Source organism: Emys orbicularis, chromosome 19 (genome assembly GCF_028017835.1).
Source record: "Emys orbicularis isolate rEmyOrb1 chromosome 19, rEmyOrb1.hap1, whole genome shotgun sequence".
NCBI classification, from domain to species: Eukaryota; Metazoa; Chordata; order Testudines; family Emydidae; genus Emys; species Emys orbicularis.
The window spans coordinates 12,226,155-12,246,963 of NC_088701.1; the positions used below are offsets into that span (position 1 = coordinate 12,226,155).

General features: G+C 47.9%; 1 pseudogene; it reads left to right on the forward strand.

Moving 5' to 3' along the window:
* Positions 1-20,809, forward strand: part of LOC135891989 (adhesion G protein-coupled receptor E3-like) — a 209,678-nt pseudogene that overhangs the window by 111,954 nt on the left and 76,915 nt on the right.

Sequence of the window (20,809 nt, forward strand, 5' to 3'; positions counted from 1 at the left end):
ACTGAAGAAGCCACAGGCAGCCGGCCTGGACTGGAATCTCTGAAGAGACGCCGCAGGAGACCCCAGGGTGTAAAAGAACAACTCTCCCAAGAGTGGAAGCAAGTTGGAGATTCTGGACAAGCTGTATACAGGATAATCTCCCGTCCACCTCTCCCCCTTCTCTGGACGTTATACACAGATATGGCCAGTCTGGACGTACGTGTGTGAGTATGAAAGTGTGCCTACTCTCAGCCGCAGTAAGTCTGAGAACCGGAGAGGGGTTTAGCATTCCTCTCTCCACCCCGGTTGACCGGGAAGGGTGTCAGGTGGATCTACCCCCAGTCGTAGCAGGACTGGGCAATAGAGAAGTTGGAGAAAAGGGAAGAGTTGTGTACTTGATAACTAGAATTAAGCAATCAAGAGCATAGATCATGAACCAGGCAGCAACTCAAACCTCCGCCCAGGGCAAGTTGCAAGCCTTGAAACAGGACTTCCAGGCAGAAAAGGAAGCACTGGCTAAGCAAGTACCGGTCCTTCAGGGACTTGTCAGAATTTAACCATTTGTGTTTGCATATGCTGTAACAGCAGTGTGTTTGCCACAAAAGAAAATTGAATAGTTAAATGCCAATGGGTCATGCGTTTTTGCCCAGGTGGCAAGCCTCACGAGGGAGGACTCGGGTAGCCTTGTGAGTAAGAATGTTTAAGGGAAGAGATCAGGAAGGGTGGGGGCTAGTTGAGAAGCACACCCTCCTAGCTAAATTGGTAGTGAAAAAAGCCGGTGCCCATGGAAGGGACAGTTCAGCGAGAAAAGCAGGATCAGGCCCAAGCAGGCAGGCAACAGATAGAGAGATCGGAAAACAGGTTAAAAACTTTAAGGGCATAGTAAAAAAAAAAAAGTAAGTAATTATAATTATATACTATATACTATACTATAAATCATGGGGATTTTATAAGTTTAAAATGAATTGGTATTGTTTAAAGTTGCAAAACTGAGAATACTTTTGCCAGACACAAGAAACTAGTGTTGTTTAATATGGTATTTAGCATTTAATCCTTAAGGTGACTTAATGCTTTACAAGATTTAAAATGTTTTAAATAAAGACCAAAGGTTGTGGCTGCAGCAGGGTAGTCAAAGCCAGGAGAATAAAAGATTTGAATTTGTTTTTGGGTAACAAAATAGCAGATAAAAGATCTGGTAAAGAGAGAGAAGGACAGTGCCCCTGGCTCTGTGTGGTTGAGCTGTCACTTTGCTGTGGGTGCATGGAGAATTTGTAAGCATAAAAGAAACAGTTACATCTTGTGTAGAAACTAATGTGACTAGTGTTGTGGAAGTTGAATTATGGAGGAAATGTGCATTTTCCCCAGAACATGTGCAGTGTATAATGTAGCAGAGGTAAAAGAAATGCAAACCTACCAATATAGGTTGTGTTGTCTTTTTCAGATCGCTGTGTGTTTGAAAGCAGGAGTTAGAAGTAAAAGGCAATCAAAAGTCTGGGAAAGTTGATTGTGTCCTTTTTTTAAGTAAGAGTCTTTAAGCTGTGGATAGCTTTGGATCCAGAAGCAAGCCAGAAAGCATTTGTACTAATGCAAATTATCTAACTGATAAGGTAGAAGCCACTGAAACCTGGGCTGCCTATGAAACAAATACAAGGAAATATGGGGCAATTCCTCTGTTTTGCCTGAAATCAACAAGAGTATTTGTATATAAAAGAAGTATTTTAAGCAATGACTGACTGCCCAGAAGGGGTAGACCTCTGTTCTTTTGTCTTTCAGATCATCAGAGAAAACTGATGCCAGCTGAACAGCATTCATCGTACCATGCATTTACTGGCACAATAGGAATTATTTTTGTGTTCTATGTCCTGTCTTGTGGTGTCTTGTGGTGTTTGTCTTGTGGCCAGAATTGTTGGGTTTAATATTTTCATAAGACAGTCTAGTTCAAAATTAAAGAGAAGGGTTAAATCAAAAAGCAGATACTTGTTTTATTCAACTTGGAATACAAAGTGTTTGGATAAATCAGGAAAATGTGATATACTAAAGTCTAATACATTTGCTTAAGTAAGAAAAAGAAACTTCATTGGCCAGATCTTTTAATTGAAAAAATTGTTGTTAAAATTTGCATATCAACAGTCTTTGGAAGCAAGGACATGAAAAGTTAAACCACTCCCCATATTGCACATGGGATCCTTCTGGCTACCTCAGATTTATAGCCAGAGGGCTGGGGAGAAGGGAAAGCTATTGGACACCAGAGGTTGTACCGAGTGGACTCCTCAAAAGTGGGTGTGCTTGTCCCGGTTTGTTGCTCCAAAGCTCTGTATATAAGTTATTTTACTGGAAGAGTGTATATGGCATACATTGAATAATAAGACTAATGTACTGTATAATGGCAATGTGTATGTGTTCATTGTTGGAAAAGGTGTATGAGTGAAGAGTGGAAGTTTCCTTTGTAGGTTAAAAGAACCCAAGAAGAGGAGAAGGAAAAAGAACAGAACGAGTTAACTGGAAAAAAATAGCTGTCAAGCTCAGTCCAAAGATAAGACGCTGGCCCCATTCAAGGACACTGCTACAGCTAAGATTTGGCTGACAGCCAAGAAAAGGGGGGCCTGAATGTGCCCAAGCAGCTGTAAAATCTGCAAAACACTGCCAGGCATTAATGAAATGTGTTACGTTTCTTTTCTCACAGGTAAAAAAAGTGCTACCCAAAGACCCTAGCAGCCCTGCCATTCATTGAAACCAGGAGACTGAGTCTACGTAAAGTCCATCAACGAAAGACTGCTTTGGCTCCATGCTGGAAAGTCCCTTTCCAAATCCTGTTAACCACCAACACTGCTGTGAAGTGCCAAGGACTACCTGCCTGGACCCATGCTTCTCACTGTAAAAAGACTCCTCCACCTCGGGAGGACTCTCCGACTGATGATCAGCCTATTCCTCCTTCTAGCTCTGCTGTGCCTTCTGGACAGCAGGGGAAAAAAGACAAGGTGAAGTGCTAGTAACCTCTCCCTTGTCCACTGACAGACCTACTGTGCCTTTGGATTTTTCTAGAAGAAGCAAAACCATTACAGGGTGATGTGCTAGTAACCTCTCCCCTGTATGATGCTGAACCACAACTGTTTCAGGACAATAGAAGAAGGAACACTCGCTCCATTGAAACCACCAAAGTCCAGGGATTCCTGACTACAAAAGACATTGAGAACTGACCCTGGTAAAGAAACAAAGAATTATACACTGGCAGGAAGAAACTTGCTTGGGAATGTGGTACTGATTGGATTTGGGGGTTTATTCTACAGGCTGCGCCCTGTGTTTTGAATATGTCCTTCAGCATGTATTGCCCTCCCTAACTGGATTTTGAATGACAAGTACCAAAGGCACCTTGTTGCCACTGCCCCTGCCATCTTCTCCATTACACTATTACCCCTGTAACACATCCGAATACAGACAATGCCATATATTTGATAAAACCAATGGCCAAGGCCTTCACACGTTAGTGATTTATTTAAATATCGTTTGAAAAAGAAATTATTTTTAAGGTTCAGGATATCCCATTTAAGCGAACAATTGAATGGAAAATGAATGGATCTTTGGAGATAAAAGTATATGATATCACTACTAGTGAACTCCAAGAATCTGTAATTGAAAATTGATGGGTTCTATAGTGAAGTAGATATGATGGCTGTTCCTGGAATTTGCACTGTGTTAAATGAGAGAGGCCCTTATTGTTATTTGGTCACCCAATTAGTGAATAATCAAACAAATACCCTTGGAGTTTGTTCTGCCACTGGAAATTTTACCTGCATAGAAATTATTCCAGTGACTAATAATGTTACCTGTACCTTATTGCAATACACCCCCTCTTATGTCATTAATATCAATGCCTCCCAGAAATATATAAAGGTGTTCAACCAACAGATGTGGTATAGTACTACACCAAAGAGAGATGTATTAGGATATCGATGGACTGTGATTAACACTACACTAGGGAGTCCGCCCTTAGTTCTATGACCCAGAAGTTGCAGACAGAGATGGTATTGAATATCACTGAGGCTGGGAAGGCATTGCAGTGGGATCTAACATGTTCAGAAATTCAGGATTTCCTGAATGACCAGCTAATGGCCATTCGGAATGATCTTGAGCATCAGGCTTGGCCCACTGCCCTTACAGACACATCAGGAGTACCATCTGATCTGTGGCCATGGAGACATACTTGGAGACTTTCTGGGTGGAAGTGCAGACGTTCTCAGTGCTCCTTCCAAGCATATGGACCGGTTGGGGGGGTGTGGGCTCCCACATACCGAATCCTGCCGGGTCCATGGGGAGGATGCATGTGGGATTGGGTAATTCACCGAGACATCTGGGAAATTAGACTACCTGGTATGCCCAATCAATTTTTAGTCAGTGCTCCTGGGATTACATCTGACATTTGGATGGGTTTAGGGAGTCAATGGACATTTTGGCCGTTACAACCCCCACAGCTTCAGTGTACATGTAAACTGAAGCCAGGGGAAGTTGTCACTGTTCATGACAACATTTGCTGGGAGGGTAGGGGACAAGGAACTACCCTGACAGGACACTTACTTTTTCAAGCTAATGATAGCTGTGTGTATGTTAAAGCCACCACCTTGCAAGATATACATTTTAATCTTACTACCGCTGCAGGCAAAATTATTTCCTGGCCTGCAGATAGCATTTTGCAAGTAGCCCTTAGTTTCCAGATACCCTTTAATTAGTGCCTGATCGATTTCAAAATTTGCTTTCACTGTTACCAGAGGTTCAGAGAATCTCTGAAATACAAGGGCAAATTCACATGCTTCAAAATATATATCAAGTTGAAAAGAATGCCTTTCATACAGCTTATAGAGTGTCTACTTTATGTACTAAGTATGATGTATTCTGCTTTGTGATTAAAACTGTACAACAACTCCATCATATTATTACTGTGGGAATGTTACTGCTTTTATTGTTGTTATTTAGTTTAGGATTATATTATTGTTGTTGTAAAGGACGTAATAATAGTAATACCTTTCATGTCCATGCTAATCATGCATTGTCATTACATCCAATCAAAACCCCTAAGGTTGAAGCATCTGAAGTAGAATCTGAATTCCAAGACTTAATGCAAATAGAGATTTGAGAATGTTTGTTGTACTAGTAGTACAAAAGGGGGGGTTGTGGAAGCAGAGAAAGAACTGACAGGAAGGGGACTGCAATGCATGACAGTTTGTTAGCAAGAGTTAGGCTAACTGTAACCCTAATGACGCGAGATTTGTAGAAGCGAGGATTGTGTGAGGCGAGTGGGAAAGAACTGTGAGAGAAGTTGTTGCCCCCCCTAGACCTGCATTTCTAGGGGGGGCCGCCACCACTACCCCACCTCTGACTGTGGATTCCGAGCTGGGGATAATCTCATCAGGTACACCTGATGATTCCGTGGAAGGGGAAGAGGAGGAGGAGGAGGAGGACGAGCTGGCAGAGAGCACCCAGCTCTCCGTTCTCCCCAACAGCCAGGATCTGTTTCTCACCCTGACTGAAGTACCCTCCCAAGCCTCCCAAGCCAGCACCCAAGACCATGACCCCATGGAAGGGACCTCAGGTGAGTTTACCTTTTAAAATATAAAACATGGTTTAAAAGCAAGCATTTTTAATGATTAATTTGCCCTGAGCACTTGGGATGCATTCGCAGCCAGTACAGCTACTGGAAAAGTCTGTTAACATGTCTGGGGATGGAGCGGAAATCCTCCAGGGACATCTCCATGAAGCTCTCCTGGAGGTACTCCAAAAGCCTTGCCACAAGGTTTCTGGGCAGTGCAGCCTTATTCCGTCCTCCATGGTAGGACACTTGACCACGCCATGCTAGTAGCAAGTAATCTGGTATCATTGCCTGACAGAGCCTGGCAGCGTATGGTCCCGGTGTTTGCTGGCATTCAAGCAACATCCGTTCTTTATCTTGCTGTGTAATCCTCAGGAGAGTGATATCGCTTAGGGTAACCTGGTTGAAATAAGGGAATTTAATTAAGGGGACAGAGGTGGCCGTTCCTACTGGGCTGTTTGCCTGTGGCTGAAAAGAAATCCTTCCCTGCATTTAGCCAAGTGCAAAGGGGGGGGGAGGATTGGCCCAGAGCTTTTCGCGTTTTGCTAGCAGGGATCTTCCCTGATACCAGCCACGCGGTGGGGGGAGGGAGAAAGCACTCATCCCAGAGAATTCATGGCGGGTGGGGGGGGTGTTGTTAGTTTGGTTCCTGCAGGGATCTTCCCTGATACCAGCCACGCGGTGGGGGGAGGGAGAAAGCACTCATCCCAGAGAATTCATGGCGGGTGGGGGGGGGGGGTGTTAGTTTGGTTCCTGCAGGGATCTTCCCTGATACCAGCCACACGGTGGGGGGAGGGAGAAAGCACTCATCCCAGAGAATTCATGGCGGGTGGGGGGGGGTGTTGTTAGTTTGGTTCCTGCAGGGATCTTCCCTGATACCAGCCACGCGGTGGGGGGAGGGAGAAAGCACTCATCCCAGAGAATTCATGGCGGGTGGGGGGTGGGGGGTGTTAGTTTGGTTCCTGCAGGGATCTTCCCTGATACCAGCCACGCGGTGGGGGGAGGGAGAAAGCACTCATCCCAGAGAATTCATGGCGGGTGGGGGGGGGGGTGTTAGTTTGGTTCCTGCAGGGATGTTCCCTGATACCAGCCACGCGGTGGGGGGAGGGAGAAAGCACTCATCCCAGAGAATTGGATGCGGGGGGGGTGTTAACCTTCAGCAGCAGAAAACAAGCTAACAGGAAAACTGCAGCACAACGGGCTTTGCTTGGTATGTGGGAAAGCAGGGCGCAGAAGCCTAAAGACAGTGGCTTACCATGGCAGCATGCAAGGTGAATTCTGTTGCCCGGACCTGCGTCTGTGATCTCTAGCAGCAAAGCCACAGGCACTCAATATTAAGAGGCAAAATGCGACCTTGCACAGAAATCACATGTGCTATGTAATGTGAATAGTATACACCGTGAAAGAGTATAAGCATTGTTCTGAAAAATGTATCTTTTAAAAAAATTCTCTCCTTTTTTCACTCCCTCCAGCAGGTGCAAATGTTTCAAGCCTCCCTCCTCCTTCCCGAAGGCTATCCCAGATAAGGCGTCGTAAAAAAAAGACGAGAGAAGAGATGTTTGCCGAAATCATGCAATCCACCAGGAATGAAAGAGCTCATCTGAATGAGTGGAAGGAGACGGTTTGCAAGTATAGGAAAGAAGCCAGTGACCGTGAGGACAGGAGGGACCAACGTGAGGACATGAGGGACCAACGTGAGGACAGAAGGGACCAACGTGAGGAGAGGAGAGACGCTCGAGATGAGAGGTGGCGGCAGGAAGATCAGAGGAGTCGGGAAGCAACGCTGGGGCTGCTGCGTGAGCAAACAGACATGCTCCGGCGTCTGGTGGAGCTTCAGGAACGGCTGCTGGAGAACAGAGTGCCGCTACAGCCCCTGTATAACCCCCCTACGTCCTCACCATGTTCCATAGCCTCCTCACCCAGACGTGTAAGAACACGGGGGGGGAGGCTCCGTACACCCTCCCATTCCACCCCAGTGGACAGCCCAAGCAAAAGGCTGCCATTTTTTTAACCTTTTTTTACTGGGCTTTTCCTTCCCGCAGATCCTCCTCCCAAACCCCACTCAGGTTCTGTGCCGCTACAGCCCCTGTATAACCCCCCTACCTCCTCACCATGTTCCATAGCCTCCTCACCCAGACGTTTAAGAACACGGGGGGGGGGGAGGCTCCGTACACCCTCCCATTCCACCCCAGTGGACAGCCCAAGCAAAAGGCTGCCATTTTCTTAACCTTTTTTTACTGGGCTTTTCCTTCCCGCTGATCCTCCTCCCAAACCCCACTCAGGTTCTCTCCCTCTTTTTATAATCAATTAATAAAGAATAAATGATTTTTAAACAATGGTGACTTTATTTCCTTTGAAAGCAAGCTGGGGGAAGGGGGAGGGTGGGTTCCTTACAGAGAATGAGTCAATAAAGGGGGCGGGTTTTCAGGAAGGATAAACAAACATAAATTTCACACTGTAGCCTGGCCAGTCATGAAACTGGTTTTCAAAGCTTCCCTAATGCGCAGCGCTTCATCGTGTGCTCTTCTAATCGCCCTGGTGTCTGGCTGCGAGTAATCAGCAGCCAGGCGATTTGCCTCAGCCTCCCACCCTGCCATAAAGGTCTCCCCCTTGCTCTCACAGAGATTGTGAAGCACACAGCAAGCAGTAATAACAATGGGGATATTGGTTTGGCTGAGGTCTGAGCGAGTCAATAAGGATCGCCAGCGACCTTTTAAACGGCCAAATGCACATTCTACCACCATTCTGCACTTGCTCAGCCTGTAGTTGAACAACTCCTGACTCCTGTCCAGGCTGCCTGTGTATGGCTTCATGAGCCATGGCATTAAGGGGTAGGCTGGGTCCCCAAGAATAACAATTGGCATTTCAACATCCCCCACGGTTATTTTCTGGTCCGGAAAGTAAGTCCCTTGCTGCAGCCGTTTAAACAGATTGGTGTTCCTGAAGACGCGAGCGTCATGAACCCTTCCCGGCCAGCCCACATGGATGTTGGTGAAACGTCCCTTGTGATCCACAAGTGCTTGCAGCACCATTGAGAAGTACCCCTTGCGGTTTATGTACTGGGTACCCTGGTGCTCCGGTGCCAAGATAGGAATATGGGTTCCATCTATTGCCCCACCACAGTTAGGGAATCCCATTGCAGCAAAGCCATCCACTATGACCTGCACATTTCCCAGAGTCACTACCTTTCGTAGCAGCACCTCCGTGATTGCTTTGGCTACTTGCATCACAGCAGCCCCCACAGTAGATTTGCCCACTCCAGATTGATTCCCGACTGACCGGTAGCTGTCTGGCGTTGCAAGCTTCCACAGGGCTATCGCCACTCGCTTCTCAACTGTGAGGGCTGCTCTCATCTTGGTATTCTGGCACTTCAGGGCAGGGGAAAGCAAGTCACAAAGTTCCATGAAAGTGCCCTTACGCATGCGAAAGTTTCTCAGCCACTGGGAATCGTCCCACACCTGCAACACTATGCGGTCCCACCAGTCTGTGCTTGTTTCCCGGGCCCAGAATCGGCGTTCCAAGCCTATAACCTGGCCCATTAACATCATAATCTCCAAAGCACCGGGGCCCGCGGTCTCAGAGAATTCTGTGTCCGTGTCCATGTCCTCATCACGCTGGTCGCTGCGCTGCAATCGCCGCCTCCTCCTCCTCGCCTCTTTTTTCTGGTCCTGTGTAAGCATAAACTCCACGAGAAAGCGCGAGGTGTTTATAATGTTCAAGACTGCGTTCTGGAGCACAACGGGATCCATGCTTGATGCAGAATGGAGTCTGCAGAGTTCACTCAGGAAAAAAGGCGCGAAATGGTTGTCTGCCGTTGCTTTCAGGGAGGGAGGGGGAGGCTGTACCCAGAACTACCTGCGACAATGTTTTTTGCCCCATCATGCACTGGGGTCTCAACCCAGAATTCCAAGGGGGGTGGAGACTGCGGGAACTATGGGATAGCTATGTAAAAGCTACCCACAATGCAACGCTCTGGAAATCGATGCTACTATGGTAGCTTGGACACACACCACCGAATTAATGGTGCCTAGTGTGGCCGAATACATTCGAATTTATAAAATCGGTTTCCTAAATTCGAATTATATAAATTCGGATTAATCCTGTAGTGTAGACATACCCCTTGTGTAGATAATGTGCAGACAATATGGAATGTAGACTAAGAGTCTACATAAGTGAGAAAAACAAGATATCAGAATGACCTATGTATAAACAAAATGCAGCAGTTGCTTTTCATTGTCTGTAACAAAAGGTATAAATGCTTGCTGTAATTGTTTACCTGTTGAGAGACCTGCCTAGGAGGGGGAGACCCTGTGTCCTAGTGCACTCTCTCCCTTTACGCAGCTGCTTGAGAGAATAAAGTATCTGACTTTGCTGTACCCAACCAAAAGAGTGAGAACTCTGTTATTCTCCGACATAACCTTTAAGCTGAACCCCCAAGAAAGCAAGTTTGGGTGCTTAATTTTTGGAATCTAGCAAAAGCCTAAGTTCCAGATGTATTTTTCTTTCTTTTTTGTTTTTAATAATATTTACCTTTTTTTAAGAACAGGATTGGATTCTTAGTGTCCTAAGAGGTTTGTGCATATGTTGTTTAATTAGCTGGTGGCAACAGCTAATTTCCTTTGTTTTCTTTCTCAGCTCTTCCCCGGACGGGGGAGGGGGTGAAAGGGCTTGAGGGTACCCCACAGGAAGGAATTCCCAAGTGCATCTTCCTGGGTTCCAAAAGGGGTTTTGCATTAGAGTGGTGGAAGCATTTACCAAGCCAAGGTCAGAGAGAAGCTGTAACCTTGGGAGTTTAATAGAAGCCTAGAGTGGCCAGTATTAATTTTTAAAATCCTAGCGGGCCCCCACCTTCTGCACTCGAAGTCCCAGAGTGTGGAATCAGCCTTGACAGCATTTTTGTCAAAACTTTGAAAAAAGTCAACCAGCTCTATTGTCTGCTGGTATTCTCCAATATTCACCTTAAACTTGCTCTTTCTGTACTGCGCTGTCCATATTAGAGCTACCCAATACAGCAACGACATTGCTATTGTTACTCAAGCTAGCTTTTATCTCCTCAATGCAGTGTAGACATTCCCTGAATGATACAGGACCCATATGCAGCAGTAGCAGGACCTGGGAGTGTTTCTAGCTATGTTCCTATAGAAAGAGGGGTGCAGGCAGGAGGGTTTGAAGGGGTGGTGGCCTAGCAGATGTTCCTCACAAAGACACATGGTATGGGTAGCGCAGAAGACCAGAAGCTGCAAACTTTGGAATGGGCAAGCAGTCATCTCCTGAAAATACAAGGAGAAAAGAGTTTTAAGGTCTTCTTTCCCCATAGAAGACAACTAGAGGTAAGATGTCTTCCAGGTCCCTAATAGAAATCTTTGTGCTCCACCACTGAGCAATGAGGAGTGGAGGGGAGTGTCCTGTATAACCAGAGCCCAAACTAACAAGGGCGCACAGGGAAAGACCTGTCTCATCCTCAAAACATGCAGTGCTGGGAGAATGAAAAACCACTCAGATCCAGGCCCCTAAGCAATATCAGAGGATGAGACCTGAATGAAAAAAATCGAGTGTCGGGGCTTTAGTCTCCTGTCATTTACATCGGGCTTTTACTGGAAATACTCCTGATCTTATTTACACTGGTATAAATCTGAATTACCTCAGTGACACTGGAGCAACTCCATTGTCTTCAAAAGTTTTGCCCAAATCTAACTGATTGGAACTAAGGCCTTGTCTACACTGGGAAGGGTTTGCTGGTATAACTATTTTAAGGAATCTGTGAGGCTCCTTAGAATGGTACCCATAGTATGTAGTTAGGGCTGCCAATGTTCTAATAGCACAAAACCGAACACCCTAGCTCCACCCCCTGCCCTGCCCCTGCCCCGAGGCCCTGCCCCTCTCCCTCCCCTTCTCCAAGGCCCTGCCTCTCATTTACTCCATCCTCCCCCCTGTCACTCGCTCTTCCCCACCCTAACTAATTTGTTCATTTTCACCAGGCTGGGGCAGGGAGTTGGGATGCAGGAGTGGGTGAGGGCTCCAGCTGGGGGTGTGGGCTCTGGGGTGGGGCCAGAAAGAGGGGTTCAGGGTGTGGGAGGGAGCTCCAGGCTGGATCAAGGGGTTGGGTGCAGAAGGGGGTGGAAACTCCAGCTGGAGATGCGGGCTCTGGGGTGGGGCCAGGGAAGAGTGGTTGGCGGTACAGGAGGGGGTTCCGGGCTGGGGGGGGCTGAGAGCTCTGGCTGGGGATAAAGACTCTGGGGTGAGGCTGGGAATGAGGAGTTTGGGGTGCAGGAGGGCCAAGATACAATTGGAGTTGCAGCTAGCAAGGGATGTGAAGGGTAACAAGAAGGGTTTCTATAGGTATGTTAGAAACAAGAAGAAGGTCAGGGAAAGTGTGGGACCCTTACTGAATGGGGGAGGCAATATAGTGACAGATGATGTGGAAAAAGCTGAAGTACTCAATGTTTGGTTTTTTTTGCCTCGGTCTTCACAGACAAGGTCAGTCCCCAGACTGCTGCACTGGACAGCACAATATGGGGAGGAGGTGAGCAGCCCTCAGTGGTGAAAGAACAGGTTAAGGACTATTTAGAAAAGCTGGACATGCACAAGTCCCTGGGTCCAGATCTAATGTATCCAAGGGTGCTGAGGGAGTTGGCGGATGTGATTGCAGAGCCATTGGCCATTATCTTTGAAAATTCATGGCAATCGGGGGATGTCCCGGATGATTGGAAACAGGCAAATATAGTGCCCATATTTAAAAAAGGGAAGAAAGAGAACCTGGGGAACTACAGACCGGTCAGCCTCACTTCAGTTCCCAGCAAAATCATGGAATCCATTTTGAAGCAATTGGAGGAGAGGAAGGTGATCAGGAACAGTCAACATGGATTCACCAAGGGCAAGTCATGCCTGAGCAACTTGATTGCCTTCTATAATGAGATAACTGGCTCTGTGGATATGGGGAAAGCGGTGGATGTGATATATCTTGACTTAGGAAAGCTTTTGATGTGGTCTCCCACAGTATTCTTGCCAGCAAGTTAAAGAAGTATGAATTGGATGAATGGACTATAAGGTGGATAGAAAGCTGGCTATATTGTCGGGCTCAATGGGTAGTGATCAACGGTTCGATGTCTAGTTGGCAGCCAGTATCAAGCGGAGTGCCCCAGGGGCCAGTTTTGTTCAACATCTTTATTAATGATCTGGATGATGGGATTAATTGCACCCTCAGCAAGTTCGCAGATGACACTAAGTTGGGGGGAAAGGTAGATACGCTGGAGGGTAGGGATAGGGTCCAGAGTGACCTAGACAAATTGGAGGATTGGGCCAAAATAAATCTGATGAGGTTCAACAAGGACAAGTGCAGAGTTCTGCACTTAGGAAGGAAGAATCCCATGCACTGCTACAGGCTGGGGACCGACTGGCTAAGCAGCAGTTCTGCAGAAAAGGACCTGGCAATTACAGTGGATGAGAAACTGGTTGCATCCCTTCCACCTTCCACTAGGCTCGGGACCTGGGTACAGAACAAACCACATGTAAAGATGAGTTCTCCCCTAGCTAGAAGAGGTGTCTGTATCCAGCAGGTCTGTCTGTGGGGTAGATGGAAACGCATCAAGAGGTCTATGAAGCTGGCTTGCAGGTGTGGTAGGAGGATGGGGTAAGAATTAGTTTCTCCCACCCTCCCAGACAGGGTGCTCTCTAGCGCTGATACACAGGCTCAAGGCCAGCAGCTCCCCTGTGTTTGTCGGGGTTATGCCTTAAATTCCTTCCATCACCTTGTGAAACACTCTGATCAGCTGAAGGGATTCAGAAGACCAGGGTCAAGTGAGGGACCAAAGGAACAGGAGCAGGGAAAGGGAGACAGGGGAGTGTCAATGGAGGGAGAGAAAGGCAGGGGGAGAGGGGGAGGAAGTTGAGAGGAGATTTGCAGCAGGCACTTACTAGACTATTGGCAGCACAGGACTGGCATGCAGACAGAGGGCAGCCTTCACGGTTGAGAAGATAAGGGGATTTTCCCCCCCAATCTGATCTGATGTAAAAGCTCTAATGTCTGCGCCTCTCTTTCCGTTGCTCCAAGTGCCCATCTTTAACTGCAGCCCTGAGTTTGCGGGAGTCATAGAGAGGTGCAGGAACTTCTCTCTGCAGGTACCTTTGAACTGATGATTCATTTGTTGGGTGTTTTGTTCAGTGTTTCTACCAACACTGTGGAAATGTCTAGACTAAAAGCTTTGGTATTTGTATTACGGAAGTGCCTAGAAGCACCAGCCAAGATCAGCTCCCCATTGTGCTAGGCCCTCCCGAAGACTGAGTCACAGACACTTCTTCTCCTCGAGCGCTTGCAAACCAAATAGAGGAAGAGTTATTATCCATGCTTTGATTAAGAGGAAACTGAGGTGCAGAGAGATTACGGTATCTGCCTGGGGCACCCAGAGTCAACAGCAAAGCCAGGAGCTGAACCCAGATCTCCTGAGTCCCAGTCCTGTGCCTTACCCACAAAGCCATTGTCCTTCAGCATGAGCCAGACCTGACATCAGAAACTTAAGATTTGAAGGGTTGAATCGTCACTTGGGCTTCCGGGTTGATGAATTTGGGGTCCACTAAGGATTGGTGGATAGCTGACACCTGTGCTCCAGTGTCCCTCCACATGATAACCCTCTTCTTGCCCACACTCACAGTTTCCCTTCGCTCTGAGGGTATCCGGGAGGCATCTGGGCCTGAGGACCTTTGGTGTGAGCCGGTGTAATGAACTGTAATCTGTTGGGTCTCTTGGGGCAGTTGGTCTTCACATGCCCCCAGCTTGTTACATTTAAAACATCGTCCAGCTGACTGGTCACTGGGGTGAGGTGGGTTGCTGGAGACAGGTGTGATGGGACGATAAGGTGTTTGGGGTTTTCCTTGGGGTGTAGGTGGGGCCTTGGGCTGCCCCCGGTGGTAGGGTGTTGTCTCGGGTTGTCCCTTGTGATATCCACTCCAACTGCTACTAGCTTTTTTCTTTTCCACCACCTCCACCCATTTGGTTCCGATCTCCCCTGCCTTGATTACTGTTTTGGGCTTCCCATCTAGGATGTACCTTTTTATCTGCTCAGGAACACCCTCTAAGAACTGCTCCATTTGTGTTAGGAGAGACAGATCTTCCAGAGATTTAACACTTGCTCCTGATATCCAGGCATCCCAATTTTTTACAATGTGGTAGGCATCTCGGGAAAATGCCACATCTGGTTTTCACCTTAGGGCTCTGAACCGCTGACGGGCATGCTTGGGTGTTATCCCCATTCTAATTCTGGGTTGTTTTTTTTAAAAGTTCATAGGTGTTCATGTGTTCTTTAGGCATTTCAGCTGCCACCTCTGCTAAGGGTCCACTGAGCTGCGGCCTCAGCTCCACCATATACTGGTCTGTAGAGATGCTGTAGTCAAGACAGGCCCTTTTTACATTTTCGAAGAAGGCCTCTGTATCATCGCCTACCTTGTATGTGGAGAATTTCTTGGAATGGGGAGTGGTACCTGGAGAAGGACTGTTAGGGTTATCTGGTAGACCCAGCTTAGCCCTTTCCAGCTCAAAACGCTTCAGCTCTAACTCCGTCTGCAAGCGTTTCACCTCTGCCTCCAAGCGTTTTGCCTCCATTTCCAACTCCAAGCGCTTTGAATCTGTCTCCAAGCGTTTTGCCTCTTTCCTGTCTTCCACCTCCAACTCCAAGCTCTTTAAGTCCATCTGTCTTTCATGTTCCTTCTGTTTTCCTTCAGCTTCCAATCTGGCTAATTTCAGTTTCTTCTGGACCTCACTTTCCGTCATCTTTGCTAAGCTTCCTTCCCTTAGGCTAGCCTAGACTGAGAGCTAGAAAAAAAAACCTTGTGAATTTCCTTGCTGTAACTTAACTACTCTGCCCTCAGGCAAAGAAAAAGAACTCCAGCTGCTCTCATCTTAAAAAAAAGGGTCTTTAAAAAAAACAAAAAAAAAAAACTCCCTGGTTTTCAAGCAGCCAAAACAAAAAATGTGTCCTTTTAAAATCCTGAGGTCTGTGCTTCTGATTCAAAATGATCCCACCTCTCTGCCACCATGTCAGGGTTCCCCCACACACACACTCTGAACTCTGAGGTACAGATGTGGGGCCCTGCAAGAAAGACCCCCTAAGCTTTAAAAGCTTTGAAACACAGAGGATTCCCCTCTGGCTTAGTTTCACAGTTACAAAAACGGGAATAAAACTACCTCTTTAGCATAGGGAAAATTCACAAGCTAAAACCAAAGATAATCTAACACATTTCCTTGCCCTTACTTACAATTTTTGTAATCTTAGATGGATCATTTCAGGTATGTTTTCAGGAGATGTTTTACCTGCCTGGTCTTTCTCTCCGTCTCGAGAGGGAACAAACAAAGAGAGCACCAACAAAACCTCCCCGCCCTCCTCCCCCCCGATTTGAAAGTATCTTCTTTCCTTATTGGTCCTTCTGGTCAGGTGCCAACCAGGTTATTTGAGCTTCTTAACCCCTTACAGGTAAAGATTCAATACAGCTGACCAGGAGGAATTTTATGCTACCCTTATTTGTATGTTTATGACAGAGATGTGTGGAGATCCCCTTACTTTGCTCCCTGTCTGGGGCTCACCTACTGAGCGTTTGGATTGTGTTGCCTTTCTGGGCTCCCACTGGGTCTGAGAAGAGGAGAGACCTCCTTATTCCTGATGCACTGGGGCTGTTTTACTGGGGGAGGTTACGAGGGTTCTCACTGTGTCACACTGGGTTATGATTCACAGTGGAAAGTGCTCCAGGGTAACAGCTCTGCCTGGCTCACCCCTGATCCAGACTAATATGAAAACAGCTTCCTATAGCTCATTGGGTTCAGGGAATCAGCATGAAACAGCGTTTTCTTTGATACAGAAATGAGCTGAGGGGGCAGTTGTACCACTGTGCTCTGTTGGATGGAATGAGAACGGCTCAGCCATGTGCCACATGCCCTCTGGTGCTGCTAGATAACAAGGGCTCTCAGGTAGCTCTAAGTTCTCTCTCCACTGTCATCATAAAATGACCCATGGGCACTGGGTGCTGCGTGGGGAGAGCCATGGGGCACTACGTGCCCTTGGGTTTGTTACTGCATGGGATATACACACAATAACAGAAACAACATTGTCTCAGTGATCTTGTGAGGATGATGATGGTGCTATTATGTTTCCAGGCAAAGACAGCCAAGGAAGAGGCTGTCTGCATCCACTGGAAATTCATCACTGGGAAAGGCACCTGGTCTCCAGCTGGCTGCACCATTCTGCACATAAAGAGCACTCACACCACCTGCAGCTGTGACCGTCCCTCCAGCTTCGCTCTCCTTATGGGTCCCACCGCAGTGGAGGTGTCTCACTCTCAGACTCAGCTCAAAGGGCTGGACCCTGAGCCATTGGTGGCTTTGGTGGGGCAAAGTCTGAGTAGGAACCTCAGGATCTGAGGGCTGAGGGGGCTAGACTGGGGTCACTGGTGATTCTCTCTTTGCTGTGTTACAGGAGAGTAACCCACTGACCGTCATCACCTATGTGGGAATGACCCTTTCCCTGCTGTGCCTCCTCCTCGCCATCCTCACCTTCCTCCTGTGCTGTTCCATCTGCAACGTCAGCACCTCCCTCCACCTGCAGCTCTGCCTCTGCCTCTTCCTGGCCGACCTGATCTTCCTCACACCTGTGACCCGCACCCGCAGTCAGGTACGGCCTGATTCTCCCCTGCTCTGTTCCTCCATTCACAGCAGGACTGGGGTGTGTGGCTTTGCACCCCTTGTTCTCCCTGGATTCTGAGCTGTGCAGGACACGGGGAGGTTCCCGGGGGGGATATTTCCATCCCCTGTTAGGCCTCTTCACACTGGGCACAGTTGGCCTCAGTCTCCCCATCCCCAGGAGTGTGGCCTGTTCTATCCCTATGTCACAGGAGAGGAATTGAGGCATAGGGAGACTAAGTAACGTGCCCACTATCACCCAGGGAATCTGTGGCAGGGCTGGGAACAGAACCAGGATCCCCTGAGCCCTGCTCCTGTGCTCTAACCACTAATCTCTGCTCCTTTCCTGCATCAGCAATGTGCAGCCGCAGGACCCTCCATAGACCGAGGAACCTGCCGTCTCTGGGTCATGGAGCGCTATAATTGGAGGGCTGTGCTAACAAAAATCCCGGTGTGGTCTCCCCCATACTCAGCATTTCCCTTCCCCGCTGCAGTGTCCCTGGGCTCTCTGTATCCCCCAGGTGGCGTGTGCTGTCATTGCTGGCTTCCTACACTACCTCTTCCTGGCCTGCTCCTGGCTGGCACCAAAGGGTTTGGAGTGAAAAAGAAGGATCAGGGCTGGAGCAGGACATAGGGGTGCGAAAGGGGATGCGGGCTGGGGGAGGGGGCTTGGGTACAGGATAGGGTACAGGATAGGATAGGTACAACCTGGGATAGTGGGTTCAGGGTTGGGGCTCTGGCCGGGTGGCACTTACCTCAGGCAGCTCCCCATTGGTGCCTGAGCTCCCAGCTGCTGCCTGCCCTGGCTCCGCGCTGCTCCCGGAAGTGGCCGGAATGTTCGGGCCCTAGGCAGAGACGCAGCCAGGTGGCTTTGCATGGCTCCCGCACCCGCAGCTGCCACTCCCAGAGCTCCCATCGGCCACAGTTCCCGGCCAATGGGAGCTGCGGAGCTGGTGCTGGGAGCAGTGGCAGCACTCGGAGCTTCGCTGATCGCCACTGCACCTATGGGCCGGATATGCCGGCTGCTTCCGGGGAGCTGCGCAGAGCCAGGGCAGGCAGGGAAACTGCCTTAGCCCCACTGCGCCGCCGACCGGACTTTTAATGGCCCGGTCAGCGGTGCTGTCGGGAGCCGCCAGGGTCCCTTTTCGTCTGGGCGTTCCGGTCAAAAACCAAACGCCTGGCAACCCTAGTATCACCAGCTAGTCTTATGAGATAGGGATAAATCATGCATACAAATGCATAAAAGTAATGAAATGGGCTACAAATGCAATAAAAAATAATGTATTTAAAAGTTTAACAGTTGGAGGGGTGGGCACATGCCATTTGATGTAGGGCTGGCCCTGGCTGCTGGTCCTCAATGCCTCTCAGGATTTAGCTCCATTTTTAGGATTTCCCAGTGCTTCTAGTTTCTACATGAAATTGATCGTAATCTCAATTTTCATTTGCAATCCTGTAATACTAACAGCTTCTTAAAGGGGAAACAGTCAAAAGGACCCAGAGTTACTGCTACTTCATTCTCCCTCGCTCCTTTCTGACAGACCTCCAGGTACTGCAGTCCAGTATAGGAAATCTCCAACTAATACTTTCTGGGCCCACCTCTGGCTTTTCAGTATGGCCTAGTGACACTATTAAAAGACCTCTCAGTGGGACATGGCAGCAGAAAGAGGTTCTTGTCCACCATGGGACAGAGTATGAGCAGACAAACTGGAATACTCTAAGGAGTGACAGAGGGAGAAAGAGGGAGTGAATGAATAAACAAACACAGAGAAGGAGGAATTATCCCTGACACCCAAACTTTCCTCTTCTCAAAAGTTTGAGATTTCCCTTCAGGGCCTGTTTAGAACCTGAGGTGTATCCACCCCTTTGGGCATTCTGCTACTCCTCATGACCCAGATGCAACGAAGCCCCACATTAGAGTCCAGATAATGCTGCTGAGAGCTGCCAAGCCAATACCAGCTTCATTGCAGACACTCTATATGGGATTCACTTATTATGGGCACAGAAACTTTACACATGGCATTATCTTTCACTAACCGGAGAACTTACCAATTCTGTTTGTCCTCTGGGCACTTGCTGGTGGTAGAAACCAGAACAGTCCAAGGAGGAAAAACACTTGAGAGAAGATGAACAAAACTTGTTTAAAATCTAAGATATGGCAATAAACAACACAGGGAGACATTACTAAATAAAGGATTCTAAGCACTTTTGTATGAGTCTGACCCTAATCTCAGTTACACTGGTGTAAATTTGGAATGACTCCATTGATTTACTTTTATTGGAGTTACCTTGGATTTATCCTGGGACTTAGGAGATCAGAATTAGGATCAGGGCGTTGGACCTCATTGATGTGTGGAGAATAGAAGCTAGGCACTGAATTTTTCTATTCTAGTCTCATCCTTTGATGCTCTGTAGGAGGCATCTGGGAGTCTGGAGTCTGAGTTGCTTCTCAATGCCCTGGGGCAGGGTGTCATGGATTCACAGGGTCTGGTCTATGCTGCAGCCTGTAACCAGTCCCTTTGGAGAGATCCCTGTAGGGTGCTGGGCCCCAAGGACCTACACAGTTCCATGGGGGCAGATCCGGGGCCTCCAAAACTAGGCCTTTGGGTGCCAGCAATCCCTGTCATTTTCCATGGCTCCGTGTAGTAAGTCCAGCAAAGCCAGACCCCAGTGGGAGGTTTGTTCTTTACTCCTTCAGGGAACAATGCTCTCAGTTAGTATTTCAAGTAATGCCAGGCAGCCTTTTCAAAACAAGGTAAGACTGTATTAGCCACCTGGCATCCAGAATCTGACAGTCCTTACTTTAGCATAGAGAGGCAGTAATGATCTGGAGGGTGGCATGGACTGCACCCTCAGCAAGTTTGCAGATGACACTATACTGCGAGGAGTGGTAGATGCGCAGGAGGGTAGGGATAGGATACAGAGGGACCTAGACAAGTTAGAGGATTGGACCAAAAGAAATCTGATGATTTTCAACCAGGACAAGTGCAGAGTCCTGCACTTAGGAAGGAAGAATCCCATGCACCGCTACAGACTAGGGACCAAATGACTAGGCAGCAGTTCTGCAGAAAAGGACCCGGGGTTACAGTGGACAAGAAGCTGGATATGAGTCAACAGTGTGCCCTTGTTGCCAAGAAGGCTAACGGCATTTTGGGCTGTATAAGTAGGGGCATTGCCAGCAGATCGAGGGACATGATCATTCCCTTCGATTCAACATTGGTGAGGTGAGGCCTCATCTGGAGTACTGTGTCCAGTTTTGGGCCCCACACTACAAGAAGAATGTGGAAAAATTGGAAAGAGTCCAGTAGAGGGCAACAAAAATGATTAGGAGTCTGGAGCACATGACTTATGAGGAGAGACTGAGGGAACTGGGATTGTTTAGTCTGCAGAAGAGAAGAATGAGGGGGGATTTGATAGCTGCTTTCAACTACATGAAGAGGATGGATCTAGACAGTTCTCAGTGGTAGCAGATGACAGAACAAGGAGTAATGGTCTCAAGTTGCAGTGGGGGAGGTTTAGGTTGGATATTAGGAAAAACTTTTTCACTAGGAGGGTGGTGAAGCCCTGGAATGGGTTACCTAGGGCGGTGG